Below are 12,898 nucleotides of genomic sequence, written 5' to 3' on the forward strand. Positions count from 1 at the left end.
TGGTTTAAAGTTGTCTGTTTATGGTAGTGGGAAGGGCTTTCCATGAATGCCATGCCTTGACTTTGAGTTATAGAAGAACTTTATTTTGTAGATTAACCAGTTAGTTAGTATAGCTTTTAACAGGACGTAGTAGTCTAAGGAGCCCTAAGTTCTTTTAAAGGGAGGTCAAGTTGTGATCATGTTAGGGCACTAAGTCTATACATGCAAGACCTCAGGGATGTTATGGAGCCTACCTCGGCCTTGTTTTTGAATTTTGAGAAGACCATCAACGCTATCATTTGGTCCTATTTGTGGGGAATGCTCAAAATGTTAAATTTTCCTCAGTTTTTTATCATAACGCTGCAAGAACTATGTAACATACCTAAGGCAGCAGTGTTCATTAACAGCTCTGTCTCCCATACTTTCTCCTTGCAGAGAGGGATACACCCGGGATGTCCCTTCTCCCCCTTCCTTTTTCCTCTTAGACCTAGAACATCACTACAGAGATTTTAATGGTCCAGAGACAGTTGATTGGTGGGTTATATTTGGGATGCACTCTTTTGCACAAATGATTGTGTAGTCCTTAAGCAAAACCCCTTTAAAGATGGTCCTACTGTGCTGAATATTCTTTAGCATTCCCAAAAGCTTTCCGGTGTAAAACTTTATCTAAAGAAATCAGAGGCATATGCTGTGAACTCAGCTGCTCGATCTTTTCAAGCATCAGATGAGGGCTTCCCTTCTGGGGGATTGGAAGGATTGGTACAATTGTCCACCAAAATATTTAGGCATTCTCTTGCACCCTGACCGGTTTGTAAGATTGAAAATAATGTTGAGCCATTATGGAAAAAGACCCTCCTGTGGAATTTTGGCATAAACTTCACCTTCAGCGCCTATGGAGGATAGGCCTCCTTAAGATGTGTGTAGCACCACATTTATTTTATATTTATAGGCACATTCCAGGTATTCACAGTAATGCTTGTCAAAAACATTTGTGCCCCTTCACAAATTCTGGTGAAGCAATGGGAAACACGGGGCTAAAACATGGCTAGTCAGATTGTCACAGAGACTCTTGGGCCTTGGGGTACTGGATTGGCACCTTTATAGCTTTAGCTTCACAGCTTTTTAATTGTAATAGAGACTTTCCCCTGCCAATCTGAGAAATAAAAGATGCAAAAATTCTTGAAGTCAAATACCCCTGGGCAGTGTTATGGTACGTAAAATCTACCAAAATATCTAAAACAATGCCATCAGATCTATAAAATGTGGAGCGCCATTAATCATATTACAAAATTTGTTCCAACATCATCTTTATGGGGTCCTCTAATCCTTCTTGGGGTGCCCCTTTCTGCAGTGAGAGTGGGAGTCCCTAAAGGCAGAAGTGTGGAGAAAAACTGAGGGTGATGCTACTCAATGCTAGAAGTCTAAATCTCAAAATGCAGTTACTTGAGGCACTCCTTAAAATGGAGAACATCGATATCTGTGCAGTGACTGAGACCTGGTTCAAGGCTCCAGAGAGCACCCCTGCACAACCAGGCTATAACTCATACCACACTTTTCGGCCATGTAACCTGGACTGGAACACTAAAGACGGAGGTGTATCCATATTCATTAAGGATATTCACACCTCCAGGCTAGTTGCTCAGCATAATGCAGCTGAGGTTATCCAAGTGCAACTAACTCTGGGCAAAACTGCAATCCAAATTGTAGCTTGCTACAGATCACCCACCATGCCCCAGGATTCCCACTCCTCTTTTCTTGATGTACTGGAAAATATTAGGGTTCAACCAAACACCCTAATAATGGGCGATTTCAACTACCCCACCTTTAACTGGGAAAACTACTCATGTACCAACTCCTTCACTCAATGCTTTCTGGAATTCATAAACTCCAATGCCCTGGATCAACTTATCCACACCCCCACCAGGGGCAACAATATCCTAGATCTAGTCATTACCAATATGAGTGACCGGTGTTCCACACCTGAAGTCAACACCTCACTGGTCCGATCCGACCATAAGCTAATTACCCTAGATATCCACATCCTGCCTCCACCCCCCCCCCATTAAAGAAACAATGGTAAAAAATTTCTCCAAAGCCAACTTCATGATTCTTAAGGCAGAAGTGGTGAACTTCATGACACCCATGCAAATGGACAATACAATTACGACTACTGAATCCTACACAATTGCACTTTTTAAGCACTTACATGAGTGCATGGATCGTGCTATCCCAAACGGAACCAAAACGCTATCCTCCAAAAAAAGGAAGCCAATCTGGTGGTCCCCTGCCATAAACAAACTGTACAACAGAAGGAAGAAACTCTTGCAAAAGAGAGTAAAATCCCACGAGTGGAGGAGGTCCATGGTCAGCCTCAGTAAGAAGCTGCGATCCCTGATAAAATCCTCCAAAGCTAGTTATGAAAGCAAAATCGCCACTGATTCTAAAGACAACCACAAAGCATTCTATGGCTATGTCAAGAATCTCAATGGCAACACTCAGATCTGCTCTGAGTTACAGCACAATGGCACTAAATATACAGACCCAACTGATATTGCCAACATCCTGGCAGATAGGTTCAGTGCTAACTTTATCCCCCTCTCACCCCCTAAAGAGCCCATCTCTATACCGGAAGAATGCAAAGTTCCTGTAATCACGGCTACACAGGTAAAAACCACACTCGCCAAAGCCAAGAACACAGCATCCATGGGACCAGACAGCGTCCCAGGCTGCGTTCTACATGAACTACAGAACGAACTGGCACCCCACCTAAGTACCATGTTCAATCATAGCCTCACCTCAGGCTTTCTGCCTGCTGAATGATGCACAGCAACGGTTATCCCACTCCACAACGGGGGAGCCACCAAAGACCCCGGGAACTACCGCCCCATTAGCCTGACAAGCCTGGTCTGCAAGGCCATGGAACTTATAAACAAAGACATTGGTAATCTCCAAACTCTGGATCTCACCCAGTTCGGGTTTGTAAAAGGCAGATCATGTCTCCTAAACCTGATAGACTTCTTTGAAGCAGTCACCAAAGCCGTAGACAAGGGTAAGGTGGTGCACACAGCCTATCTAGATCTTGCCAAGGCTTTCGACACCATCCCCCACTCTGGAATTATAGATAAACTCACTAAACTAGGTATAATTCCCTATGTCACAAGATGGGTTGCCATCTGGCTCACTGACAGAACCCACACTGTGAAAGTAGCAGACTCCAAATCCGACTTCAGATCAGTGACAAGTGGAGTACCACAGGGTTCAGTCCTGGGTCCTCTAATGTTTGGTATCTACTTCTCTGAAGTACAGGCTAACACAGAAGGTCTTTGGCTAATGAAGTTCACAGATGACTGCAAACTAGGAGCCATAATCAAAACTCCTAACGATGTGGACATCCTACAAAAGGGCCTCACTGAGACAGATGCCTGGTGTCAAAGCCATGGCCTCAAGCTCAATGCCAAAAAGTGCATTGTCATTCCCTTTGGTAAAAACTCTGTACCCATGAACTACAACATAGGCGGTAGTATACTTAACACCGAAAGTGTGATAAGAGACCTTGGGACACAGGTGGACAGTAGTCTCTCCTTTGATAATCACATCGCCACAGTAGTCAGGAAATCCTTCTACGTGGCACACCTCATCACAAAAGGTTTCTCATCCAGAAAAAAAGAGGTCATTGTTCCCCTCTACTCATCACTCATTAGACCCATTATAGAGTACAACTCCCCTTTTGGTATGTACCTCAAAAGACATCTACAGCAACTGGAAAGGCCGCAGAAATACCTCACAAAGAGGATTACCGGCCTCAAACAGATGCCCTATGCAGACTGTCTCAAAAAACTCCAGCTTTACTCTGTCGCATATCACCTACTCAGAGGTGATCTCTGCCTAACATACAAAGCTATGTCAAACCCAGAGCTGTTGGACATGCTCCACTTAATGAAATCCCAATCCCTCTGAGCTACACGCTCTAGGGACCTAAACCTTGTCACCACAATAAACAGAACATGCTGGAGGGATAGATTCCTGTCCCAGAGACTTCCCATACTCTGGAATAAACTACCTATCTATATCAAACAAAGCTCCTCATTAGCACTCTTCAAGAAAAATCTTGATGATTGGATGGGAAATAGGAAATTCACCCCGGGGTTCACCTCTGTGGCTCTGCTCGACAGTGGCATAGGAAAATAATTTTCTTGGGTGGCAAAAGCCAGGGTACCTTTTTGGCTGGGCTTGTATAGGCCCCAGGGCCGATAGCCTAGTACCTACCTATGAAAAAGATAAACTTGTTATATGATCTAACTCAGAATGTTGATGGTAAATAAGTTTTTGCAGTTTTCAAATACTTGCAAACCAAATGGGATCTCACCATTAAGGATCATGAGATATAACTCTATATATGTGGTGATGCGTTGTCTGAGGCCCAAACTTGGGATGCTACCCCCTACCCATACAGACTAAGAAAAGCTCTAACTCTTATAAGCATGATTACCATAGGTCCCTGAAACTATCCCTTAGGGCCAAGAATATGAAAAAAAAAAAGAGAGAGTTGGACACAGTTTATAATGAAATTCCAATTAGTCACCTAGAAAAGGTAATAACAGGCTCTAATAAATGTCCCTATTCCCATGAAAAAGCTTTTCTCTTCTGGATCAGCGCTCATTGAATAAGAATGAGGGATGACAGTGTCCCACTCACTCTGAAGCTTTATGTTCTTCTTGCTATGAGGACCCTTTAAACTTGCTACACAAATTCTGGCTTTGTGCTCCAGTCCAACAAATATGCCTATTTAAGGGATATGGTGAATAAAATTTTGGTCTTAGAGCTTCTGAGGTAATTTTTTCTATTTATCTAAGACAGATGGCCCTGTAAATAGTTTTGGCCAGTATATATATATGCTCTGGTCATTTCAGGTCTCCTCAGCAGTAAGGGGCGTGGATCACAAGTGAATGGAACATATCACTTAGGCTGTCATGGAATAAAAAAAAAATCTTTAACAATGGTTGCATGAGAGAGGTTCTAGATGAAACTATGGGATCTCAGGGACAAATCAAAGCTTACTGTGTCTCACAATTCGACAGATGCTCACCTAGTGGCAGAAGGTTATACAAACTTCTCAAGAGTAATGGGATGACTAAGCTGCTCATTGTCATAGGTATATAGGTCCATGGGATGATACTAGGCTATTGGCCAGGAGGCCCTTGTAAGCCTAGCGAAAAATTTCTCCCTTGTTCCCTCAGTGTCAGCACCTGTTTCCCCTGTCCAGCAGGGACACAGGTGGGATCCCAGGGGTATATTTTCTGTTTCCTATCCAGTCGTCCAGGTTCCTCTTAAAGAGGGCTAGAGAGGTACTCTGCTTTACATGGAGAGGGAGTCTATTCCACAGACGGGGTAGTCTTTGGGACACAAATCTATCCCGCCAACAAGTTCTATTAATGTCACAGACCAAGTTAAGGCCTTGCATGCAGGTTGCACGAGTGGTGTTTGTCATATGGATATGCAGCAACTCCATCTATTGTTTAGCTCACTTATTGTCTAGGATGCCAGAAAGGCATGTGTCAAATGCTCTGTGTGGCATGCAAGTTCTTTACATTTTCTTAGATTCAGCACTACAGTTTGTTATGTATTGATATTTGTTGTTATGCAGCTTATAGTTAAACATAACATTATCTGTTGGATATTTCACATTTATTACAAGATCATCATTGCATTGTGTTTTTATCTTCACCAGTTCAATAAAGCTTTGGGGAATAAAAATTACTACATTGTGACTGTGTCTGCATGTGTGTTTATGTAAAAGTTTCATTTTTCAAACTCCGCTGCGTTTCTGCAGAAAAAAAAATTCTGTACAGCTTGCTAGAAGTCATACCCTTGCTGCTTGTTACATCATCTGCAGTTATGGACAGATTACATAAAAGTACTATTATTATTTTATTTAACATTTGTTTACTGGGAAAGTCCGACTTGGAATGAATCCAATTTTCATCCGAGGCCTGGGGAGAAACACTCCAGATGCATGTCTTTGTAAAGTGGGAGGAAACCGGAGTACCTGGAGAAAACCCACACAAACGCAGAGAGGACATGCAGATTCTGCACAGAAGGCACTCCAGCCGAGAATCGAACTGGAGAACCTCTTGCTGTGAGGCGACCATGCTACCACTGCACCACTGTGCCTTATTGTTATGGTGTATCTTGTAAGTCATGAAATGTTATAAAACCCCAAAGAAATTAACTTTAATTTATAACAGGTCTATATATATACCCAGGGTTGGCCTTAACAGGTCAACTGGTGCCCTAGGCAAAAGGGCTCTACAGCACCCCCCCCCCCCACACACACACACACACACCACCTGGTGCCCCATCCTGATCTATTTTTACTATCCAGTTTACTGAAAAAGCGTCCCTGCTAGAGCGGTGCCCTAGGTGGCTGCTTAGTTGGCCTTTGCCTAAGGCCAGCTATCTAAATACCATCTTGCTGTCAGAGTGGTTTCTTGATGAGTCTACCATACTGGGTTTAGTAGTGATGGTCCTGTTGTAGTCCAATGCCAGTTCTAAAAGCAGCATAGGAAGTAGAAGATAATGTTTTGGTAGATATCTTCATTGGAGATTCTACATCTGATACTGTGTCTATAGATTTCGTAGTAACTGAAGGCTGCTTAGATACCTCATTATTGGATCCACAGATCTGATTCGTATGCATAAACACTTTCTCTGTAATTTTCAAAAAAGTGTTTAAAATTGTATCTGTACAGCTGTATGTCATCACCCTGAACTACTGAAGATGTTGAGTTTTAGTAGTTGACTGTCACTGTTGCTTGGATCTGTGAATTTTGCAAAACTATTATCCATTTTCTCTGTATCATCTCCTTCCAGTAGTAGTGACTCATTTAGTCCTTCTCGTCTGGAATTATTTGTACTTTGGCCGTTTTCTGTATAAAATCTATTTTGCTTGCATGTTTTCTGCTGCACCAAGGATCAAATGGTGGAAATTGAAAAAGGGTACTTGTGAGGTGGAGTTTAGGGAAGAGTTAAGACAGGCACTGGGTGGCAGTGAAGAGTTGCCAAATAGCTGGGTAACTACAGCAGAGCTAGTAAGGGAGATGGCTAGAAAGGTGCTTGGTATGACATCTGGACAGAGGAAGGACGACAAGGAGATGTGGTGGAATGAGGAAGTACAGGAGAGTATACAGAGAAAGAGGTTGACAAAGAAGAACTGGGATTGTCAGAGAGGTGAAGAAAGTAGACAGGAGTATAAAAAGATGAGGTGCATGGCAAAGAGAGAGGTGGCGAAGCTAAGGATAAGGCATATGAAGAGTTGTATGAAAGGTTGGACACTAAGGAGGGGGTAAAGGACCTGTACCAATTGGCTAGACAGAGGGACCGAGCTAGGAAAGATGTGCAGCAGCAAAAGGTGATAAAGGATAATGAGGGAAACATACTTACAAGCAAGGAGAGTGTGTTGAGCAGTTGGAAAGAGTACTTTGAGGGGTTGATGATTGAAGAGAATGAGAGAGAGAAGGTTGGATGATGTGGGGATAGTGAATCGTGAAGTGCAATGGATTAGCAAGGAGGAAGTAAGGATAGCTATGAAGAGGATGAAGAATGGAATGGCTGTTGTTCCAGATGACATACCTGTGGAAGCATGGAGGTGTTTAGGTGAAATAGCAGTGGAGTTTTTAACCAGATTGTTTAATGAAATTTTGGAAAGTGAGAGGATGCCTGAGGAATGGAGAAAAAGTGTTTTGGTACCGATTTTTAAGAATAAGGGTGATGTGCAGAGCTGTAGTAACTACAGAGGGATTAAATTGATCAGTCACAGCATGAAGTTATAAGAAAGAGTAGTAAAAGCTAGGTTAAGAAGGGACGTGATGATTAGTGATCAGCAGTATGGTTTCATGCTGGGAAAGAGCACTACAGATGCAATGTTTGCTCTGAGAGTGTTAATACAGAAGTACAGAGAAGGTCAGAAGGAGTTGCATTGTGTTTTTGTAGACTTAGAGAAAGCATATGACAGGGTGCCTAGAGAGGAGTTGTGGTATTGTATGAGGAAGTCGGGAGTGTCAGAGAAGTATGTAAGAGTGGTACAGGATATGTATGAGGGTAGTGTGACAGCGGTGAGGTCTGCGGTGGGTGTGAAGGGTGCATTTAAGGTGGAGGTGGGATTACATCAAGGATCAGCTCTGAGCCCTTTCTTATTTGCAATGGTGATGGACAGGTTGACAGACGAGATCAGACAGGAGTCCCCGTGGACTATGATGTTTGCAGATGACATTGTGATCTGTAGTGAGAGTAGGGAACAGGTGGAGGAGACCCTGGAGAGATGGAGATATGCTCTAGAGAGAAGAGGAATGAAGGTCAGCAGGACTAAGACAGAATATATGTGTGTGAATGAGAGGGAGGATAGAGGAATGGTGAGGATGCAAGGAGTAGAGGTGGCGAAGGTGGATGAGTTTAAATACTTGGGATCAATAGTTCAGAGTAATGGTGAGTGTGGAAGAGAGGTGAAGAAGAGAGTACAGGCAGGATGGAGTGGGTGGAGAAGAGTGTCAGGAGAGATTTGTGACAGACTAGTACCAATGAGTGAAGGGGAAGGTCTACAAGAGGGTAGTGAGACCAGCTATGTTATATGGGTTGGAGACAGTGGCATTGATAAAAAGGCAGGAGTTAGAGCTGGATGTGGCAGAGTTAAAGATGTTAAGATTTGCACTGGGTGTGACGAGGGTGGACAGGATTAGGAATAAGTATATTAGAGGGTCAGCCCAGGTTGGAAGGTTTGGAGACAAAGCCAGAGAGGCAAGATTACATTGGTTTGGACATGTGCTGAGGAGGGATGCTGAGTATATTGGGAAAAGGATGCTAAGGATGAAGCTACCAGGTAACCGGAAAAGAGGAAAGCCTAAGATAAGGTTATGGATGAGGTGAGAGGAGGACATGCAGGTGGTTGGTGTGAGAGAGCAAGATGCAGAGGACAGGAAGAAATGGAAACAGATGATCTGCTGTGGCGACCCCTAGCGGAAACAGCCGAAAGATGATGTTTTCTGGTACCATTAACAAAAATGATGTAGGGAGCTTTGTTCTGAGTATTCTGCACATCAGTAAGCATGTCAGTGAAATTTTGGGGATTGTAGTGGAGTAATATTGTGCTCTAGCGATGCTATAGTCCATGTGACTTAATACTTTACATTTCTTGACATTATTCTCAAGAGTTTAAGTCATCTCCTCAAGTTGATTAGTAAATTGTGTATACCTTGGATCTGATGTAACAACTTTGAACTCTTGGCAGGCAAACTGTGGACCATTTTTTGACCTGTTTTTCTCTATCTGGATAATATTGATGTGAGCATATTATTCACAGATGTCTCAGTCATATCTTTGAGCTGAATAACATCCAGATATTTTGAGTAGTAATCAGCACAGACTAGAAAGCCAAGGTAATTAAGTTATAGAAACAGACTTGTTTCAAAATAATCAGTCAGTGTTGGAATCTCATGTACGAGTTTGATTCTGGTTTCTACTCATGCCACAAAGTACAGTCATGCAACATCTTCTGTATTTGTACCATTCTATTGGATAGCTGTTTACATGTGTAAATTCATAAATGTGATGTGTGAACCTTCGGTACCATTTTATTCTTTTACTGTGATGATATGATGACTTTATAAACTTTAAACAAGACACATTTTAGGTGAGATAGTTCCTCCCTGAATCCATAGTTTGGTATAATTAGCAGATAAAGTTGTTTCACATTGTCCAGTCATCCCAAAGAAATTGCTCCATACTTTCAATCCTTCCTGACATTATAGCTTCTCAGAACAGCCACATTTCTGTGTCTTCTGCCATAGCAGTTTTCAGGGCCTGCAGTTTCTCAGCTGTTACTGACATTTGCTGTACAATTCATAGACCTACCAGATTCTCCAACAAGTCTTGTATTCATTTGAATAGGTTATGTTCAATATATTAGCAATCTGCAGTAGCTCCCCTGTTTTATGCTGTACTTCTACATCATTAGAATTAATTGTTTAGCATTGGGATCTCTTGAAGATACTCTGAGAAGGTTTGTGATCTGGCTGGATTTTATTGTTTCCCATATACATACTCATGAAATTTTTGGCACCCATAAACTATGACAAGCATTTTTTTCTGTGTTTGGATGTAAGTATTTTTTGTATCAGTCAATACTGTATGCATAAAAAGCAGATCTGCCGTGTTGCTGGACCTTTCTGGGTTGCATGTTCTTGCAATGCAGATGGCAAGGCTACATTATGATACTTAAATGTGGGTGCATTAGTTACTAGCTTGTTTAACAGTTCAAAGATTCTAGCTTGATCCACTAAGCAACTCTAAATTATTTAGTTTTTCTTAAATATATTTGATACGTGTGGTATAAACATGGCAGGTAATGTATCTTCTCCAAAAATGCATTAATGAGGGATTGACTATGATTTTGCTTATTTACTGTAATACGGACTGTAACTGCAGTGGTGGTGCTGCGGTAGCGTTGTCGTCTCACAATACGACGTTGTCCTGTTCGATTCTCAGCTAGAGTGTCTTCTGTGTGGAGACATGCGTGAATGGGCGTACCTTCGTTGAAGGTTGTGCGTCAGAGCTGGCAACTCTGCACGTAAAAATCTACTGCAAATCATTAGCAGACTGGAGTTCTGCTGTGGCGACCCCTAACCGGGAGAAGCCGAAAGACACAACAACGGACTGTATCAGCTTATGACTGCAATCCATAAGCAGTTAGAATATGACCCAAGTGTTTGCAGTTTAATACTTTTATTTATTTATTTCAGCTTCATATCTCATGAATTTAGACCTTCTAGCCACTCAACTTAACCAGTCTGCACTCTGATTTTGTTTAGTAGTAGCCCTTTGCAACCTATTCTGCTCCCTCAGTCATTTCAGCCACTGCACATTGAAGTACAGCTGGTGCTGATGATGTTCTAAACAGTAAATGTACAGAGCTTAGTGCTAATTTCATCCAGTTTAGTGTACCAAAATCACTGATAAGAGTTTAGTATTTGCATAAGACATTAGCAACGGCTTCTTCAAATGGTAATGTTCCATCTGAATCTGTTGATATCATGTATATCTGTATAAGTCTTAACTTTGTCGTTCTCTGCAACAGTTGCCATGCTGTTGACCCATTAATTAGATCTGCTTATTTAACTTTCACTACACATGGATTTATGCATTTAAGCACTTGCTGTATATTTTCTTTATTAGCAGTAGTAACACTGTGTGGAGTGTATATCAGCAGTACATTTTGTGATGATAATTTAATATTATGCTGTGTATTTAAACATTGTAAGCCTCCAAACAAATTAGATAAAATTAATCTCATGGGCATTTGTTTTTGCTTCTGAACTCCACAGTTCATGTTTCAACACCTGCAGTGATGTACTTGCATCAGGCACATATTTTATATTTTTCTCTCTCTTCAGTGAGGTTTGTGAGTAAAACTATGACAATTCTGTCTTTTATTCATTTAATTTGCTTTGTGGTCTGAATCAGGCAGTTTCTACATTGGTTAACCTTAGCACCACTCATACATTTGAGAACACAACTTTGAAAACCACTTCAAACATTGGGCATACCCCTGCAAATAGGAAAGCTGTCTTATACATCCCAACTGAAGTACATCTTAGAAGTCATGCTGTACGTATGTGTTCCATCAGATGTTGTACATTGTGACTATAGACTATCATTTTTTCAACATCTTTCAGATATATTTCATATTATATTCTTTAATCTTCCAGTGACAGATGATCACTCAAATCTTACCTGCTGCTGCCAAATGTATGTGAATTACAGGAATGTGGTCTCTCGATCCACATCTTTGCAGGCAAGGGGAAATTGGTCTTAAGTGCATATGGTAAACATGCACTGCTGCCTCAGGTAATAGCCAACTCTTGCTACACACAAGCTTTACATTGTATAGCAACAAATCCAAGTTATAATCCCTAGCTGTCCATGACTTGATCTACTTCAGTCTGAGCCACCCAGTGCCTTCTAGTGTAATCTTACAGTAATTGTCCAAATTCTTTGCATGCAGAGACACACAATATTTTCTAGAAATGATTAGTGATAACTTTCCAGTGCCCCTCCCCAAGTTATGATAACCCTTTCATCAGCCAGATTGCCCTGGCAAAATAGAACAGAAACTGATAATCTAATGTTGTTAATCTTCTTTCCATGCATCACTGATGGGTTATCGCTTCCGTCTTCGGAACCGAGTCGGCCTTGTAGCAAGCTTACGTTAGTCAAAAAACTCTCAAGCTAAGTCTCTACCCAGAATGCCCCTCTCCGTGTTACCTCAGATCTCGTTTGCCACATAGCAGTAAAGCCATGTTTCAGAAGAGCTCTCAGCTAAGTTCATTTTATTAAAAATATAGAGCTATAATCTATGGGTTTTCTGTATTTTCTCTCTTTCCTTCGATAAATAGTTACTCTACCCACTTATTTTTACTGTCAATATCTTCTAAAGTACCATCGTTGGTACGGCCCTTTTTCCCTGAGTTGTTTCCCTCTTCTTCCGTTTACTTTTAACTCTTAACAATAATAAGAGTGGATTCCAAGGGATACTTGGACGTTTTTCTTTCTTGGGCTTGTTCTTTTTCTTGTAATATTTGCCCTGTCTGGATGTCAAAAAAAAAGGGGGGGGATGTCAGGATTTCAACTGTATTTTTATGTAAATGTAAATTACCTAATCATGACTTTTTTACGATTATGTGTACTGTTTAGGTGTGTCACATCTCTGTTTTCTTTCAACCAGTGCCCTCGTCATGTATATGAAATAAATCCTGAAAGGAGTACTAAAGTCTTCCTTTTTCAGCAGCCTTTTTTTTTTTCTATTACGGAGGTCTCAACCCCTCCTATTAAAAGCGAAGAGGTACCAGTCGGACTCTTTCACCATCGGGTG

The sequence above is a fragment of the Protopterus annectens genome, chromosome 9.part0, assembly GCF_019279795.1.
Source record: "Protopterus annectens isolate FY-2018-M chromosome 9.part0, PAN1.0, whole genome shotgun sequence".
Taxonomy (NCBI): domain Eukaryota; kingdom Metazoa; phylum Chordata; order Ceratodontiformes; family Protopteridae; genus Protopterus; species Protopterus annectens.